This window comes from Octopus bimaculoides, chromosome 7 (assembly GCF_046866305.1).
Source record: "Octopus bimaculoides isolate indiv1 chromosome 7, ASM4686630v1, whole genome shotgun sequence".
Taxonomy (NCBI): domain Eukaryota; kingdom Metazoa; phylum Mollusca; class Cephalopoda; order Octopoda; family Octopodidae; genus Octopus; species Octopus bimaculoides.
This window is the reverse complement of record NC_142934.1, coordinates 99769996-99774995: the sequence shown is the minus strand read 5'-3', so window position 1 is coordinate 99774995 and position 5000 is coordinate 99769996. Positions and strand designations below refer to the sequence as shown.

Sequence of the window (5000 nt, the reverse complement as noted above, 5' to 3'; positions counted from 1 at the left end):
ATTATTATTATTGAGGCAGTGAGCTGGCAGAACAGTTAGCACTCCGGGCGAAATGCTTAGCTGTATTTCGTCTGGCGTTACGTTCTGCGTTCAAATTCCGCCGAGATCGACTTTGCCTTTCATACCCCAAAATTTCAGGCCTTGTGCCTATAGTAGAAAGGATTATTATTGTTATTATTATTATTGTTGTTGTTGCTGTTGTTGTTGTTGCTGCTGCTGTTATTGAGGCCGTGAGCTGCCGGAATCGTTATCATACCGGACAATATGCTTAACGGCAATTCGTCTAACTTTACGTTCTGAGTTCAAATTCCTCTGAGGTTGATTTGACTTTCCTCCTCTCAGAGTCGATAAAATAATTACCTACTGAGCAGTGGGGTCGATGTAATGGACTAGCTTTGACCCCCCCAAATTGTCGGGATTATATGCTAGAAAGGATTATTGTTATTATTAAGGCGACATGCAGGAAAAATCGTTAGCACGCCAGATAAAATGTTTAGCGGTAATTCTTCCCGTTCCTCACGCTCTGTGTTCACATGTTACCGAGGTCGACTTTGCCTCTCATTCTTCGGAAAATAGGGTGCTGGGGCAATAAAACGTGTCCCAGTTGATCACTAAGTTCGATATAATCAACCTTCCTCAAAATTTCTGGCCTTGAGCTAAATTTGTCCTTGATACATGAGGTCCCGTGACCATGCTAAAAAGTACTGTTGATTTCATTGTTCTTGTTCCTGTTATTTAGTCCTGAGTCATCTGTTTCTCATTCAAGACGGTCCTTCGGCATCCAACTTGTTTTTACAAGCATAGTGTATCTAGGACAGCAATATTTAACCGGGAATGAAATAAATTTAAGAGCCCTATGAGATCAAATTTAGGGATTTCAATTTGGAAACTATTTTTTTTTTTCTATTTATGTTGAACTTTTTTTAATCATTATTTGCACTATTTTTGTTCGATTTATTGCCCTTAGTGTTAATTTTAACGATTGCTAATGTTAAAAGTTGGCCGTATGCTTAAGAAGCTCGCTGTGCAACCACGTGGTTCTGAGTTCAGTCCCACTGCGAGATACCTTGAGCAAATATCTTCTACTTAAGCTCCGAAGCTACCAATGCCTTATGAATAAATTTGGTTGATGTAAACTGTGTGGATGCTCGTCGTATGTGTGTGTGTGTGTGTTTCTTTCACCCTTCACTTATCAGTCGGTGCTGGTTTGCTTACGTTCCTGTAACTAAGCGATTCGGCAAAAGCGACCAGCCTTAAAAATATGTACTGATGTCCTTGAAAAGACTGAACACCTGAAGGCGTTGCTCCAGTGCGTCCGCAGTCTAATGTCTGAAAGAAGTTAAAAGTTAAATACAAAAGAAATGGCTCCTTTTATCCAGTAATGGAGATGGGCTCAGTAAAATACAAGGGACCTTTTTCATTAAAACAAAAAAGAACAAAAAACATAAGTGTTGCTGGAATCGTCCAAGGAACTTCCGACGTCCATTACAACACTCAGGAACTTAGGCAAACTCATTATGTTAGGGCAAAACCTGTTGTATAGAAGCAAGTCTTTTAACTTTAGGCAATTCATAGCGTTACACACAATGTAATTTTATTCTTATCATGTAGGAAAAATTGTAATGGTGAACCGGCAAAAGGCATAGGTATCGAAAAACGATTGAGAAACATTGATCTAAAATAGCTGTACCGATGGCATAAATGAATGGGCAATCTGGGTTTGGCAGTCTCGGAAGACTAATAGAAGGTAAACTCCGAGCATAAACCCTTACTGCTTAGGAGTACCTGCGAAGAGCAGGTGAGAAGAGTACTAATAGCCTATCGACCCGAAGATTGCATGAAAATGTATCGGATTGTGTCTGAGTCCACCGGCAATCCGCCATGAAGATGAGAATACTCATTCACTCATTCATCCATTTGTTCGTTCACTCATTCAGAGAGGGATTTCAATAACATTAGGCGATTATTCTCCAGCAAGTCAAGTGATCGCTTATTGGTTCCGTCGTTGATTCGTTCGGGATTATTTACTTCATTAATAAATGGTCTTCTATCAAAATCGTTAGCACGCTGGATAAAATGCTTAGTAGCATTTCGTCCGTAATTACGGTCTAAATTCAAACTCCACCGAGGCCGATTATGTCTTTCGCCATTTTGGGGTCGATAAAATAAGTACCAGTCGAGACTCGAAAGCGGTGTAATCGACTGTCTCCGCTCCCCCAAAATTTCAGGCTTTGCGCCAACCGAAGAAAAAATTATTAATAATGCTTTCAAGAGGGCCAGCTAACAGAACTATTAATGGAGTTCCCACTTGTGGGGAGATGAAAGAATCGTCAGTACGTCAAACAAAATATTTAGCAGTTTTTTTTTGTTTTTCTTTGTTCTTGTTTTCTGTTGCGAGTTCGAATTCTCTCAAGGTCAACTTCACCTTTTATCCTTCCGGGCTCGATAAAATAATGTACCGGTAAATTAGAGGTCGATGATAATTTTTGTGTGGTTATTATTATCGTTATTGTTAAAACATTACTATCTTCAATGCATTCCAAACATGATCATTCTATTTATGTCTGTATTATGCCATATCTGTACTCTCGTTTTTTATAAAAAAAAACAAAAAAAAACTGGTGTTTGATTTGAGGAGGATCTGGCTGTGGTTTCTAACAAATCAAACGACCACATTGAAGTTTCTTTGTTGCTCGTTATTGCTGTAGTTTTTTAGCTCTATGTCTATCGTGATAGAGAGGACCTAAGATCAGTGTCGATCCGTTGGTGATCATCCATTTATCTGCCTTATTAAGTGTATGGCTTCAGAAAACGGTGAAGTTGTTGCAAGCTGTTGAGATATCTGTGTGCTGTAAAACAGAACTTGTTGGTCCATGCAGATAAGATACTAAACCCATGTTTGTGTAACTATAAAGATACTAACCCAAACATGGATTCATTTCATTCCAATGACATTCAGAAAGGTATGAATCACATACAAATTCAGTTTCTCCTCTTTTTAAAGTTTTATAGAACATACGTTATGGGAAAATATTATAATCACCCTCCCCTTCCACTTCCTCCTCTTTATACTCATCCTCAGCCAAGTTGTCGCCGTTGTGCCATCATTATTATTGTCTTCTTTATCACCGTCTTCTTCATCATTACTCACGTCCTCCTTCTACTTCTTCCTCCTCCTCCTCCTCTCATAATAATAATAGTAATAATCCTTTCTACTATAGGCACAAGGCATGAAATTTTAGAGGAGGGATCAAGTTGATTTCATCCACCCCAGTTCTTGAATGGTAATTATCATATCTACCCCGAAATGATGATAGGCAAAGTCGACCCCGGCAGAATTTGAAACCAAGAACGTTAAGACAGACGAAATGGCAATAAGCATTTTGGCCCGCGTGCTAACGATTGTGCCTGCTCGCCGCCTTAATGATAATAATGATGATTTCAAATTTTGGCGCAAGGCCAGCAATTTCCGTGGAGAGGCTAAGTCGGTTATATCATTGAGCCCCAAAAGGGGATGAAAGGCAATGTCGACCTCGACAGAATTTGAACTCAGAGCGTAGAGACAGACGAAATACCGCTAAGCATTTCGCCTGGCGTGCTAACGTTTCTGCCAGCTCGCCGCCCTAATAATAATAATAATAATAATAATAATAATAATAATAATAATAATAATAATAATAATAATAATAATAATAATAATAATAATAATAATAATAATAATAATAATAATAATGTCTTCAACGGGTTAATGTGAGTCTGTATTGCTGTACTTCTTTGTAACTCTAATGTAAGCAGTATTATCTGTAGGCAGGGATGTTGTAAGTTTGTGTTTGTATACAAAATCTGTATTGTATTTTCTTTCTTTTTTTTTTTCTTCTTATTCCTTTTGGTGATACCCGTGTTTCGTTTGCTTGACTAGCAGAATGGTGAGAATGGATTTTATGAATTACTTTTTGTCGGGCGGTGTCTGGGCATCGAACGCGATATGTGGGTTGCGTTGTCCTTATCAAAATTATTACAACCGTGGGCACCTTACTTTATCTCAGACAGCAGGAAGTGATTTGCTGGTGTTGATGTTATCGTCGTCGTTGTTGTTGGTGTCTTTGTTGTTGCTGTTGTTGTTGTTGTTGTTGTTGTCCTTTTTGTTTTTGTTGTTATTATTGTTGCTGTTGTTTACCTCTTATTCTACTCTGTTATTAAAGACATTCTGTCGGTAACATTTCAGTTTTTTTCTGTTTTCCCCTGGACAGTATACGAAGGATCACAAAAAAATCTAACATTTCGTTTTAATAAAAACACTGTAAAATGCAATTTGAGGGGAGATTTGGTTGCTACTTAAGAAAGTAGAGTGACCAAGTATCGAGGGGGAATTGTTTAAAACATCAGTTCAATGAGTGGTTTTTTTTTTTTTGGTTCATCGTGTAAAGTCTTATGTTGTAGTGATACGATTTCAGTAACCTTAAATATGAAAGTAAATCTGAGACATTATCGATATTTTTAACATAATGGAACAATTTCACTTTTTTCTCTTTTTTCCCCCGGCAAACTTCAATATGGAACAAAGTTGATGACAAAATCGTAAACTTTTAACACGATGAAACTGTTTGAGAATAAATTTATGCATCAAAATAGAAATAAAAACATTTATAAAATGTGGAACCTCCACATGTACCGCTAGGTATTATTAATATCATATTCATACCAAAGTAATAAATCATTATTTTTGATATCATTCGAAAAATTTTGTTGTCTACAGTATTAACAATTTATTATTACGAAAAATTTCATGTATGGAACGCCATATGTGCACATAATGTTGGTTAAATACAGCTGCTATTCCTATATTAAATACGATTGAATCACACGCAGATTTCAACATATGAACGTCCAATTGCTTGTTCAACTTGACAACATATTAAATTAGCGGGTATGTGGTTGAGTATTCCAGAGATACATGCTGTTTTTAAGGTAATTTTTGGATAGATTCAGCGTGATACATG

General features: G+C 37.2%; 1 protein-coding gene across 1 annotated transcript in view; it reads left to right on the top strand.

Moving 5' to 3' along the window:
- Nucleotides 1-5000, top strand: part of LOC106883922 (uncharacterized) — a 142685-nt gene that overhangs the window by 2953 nt on the left and 134732 nt on the right. The window lies entirely within an intron of this gene.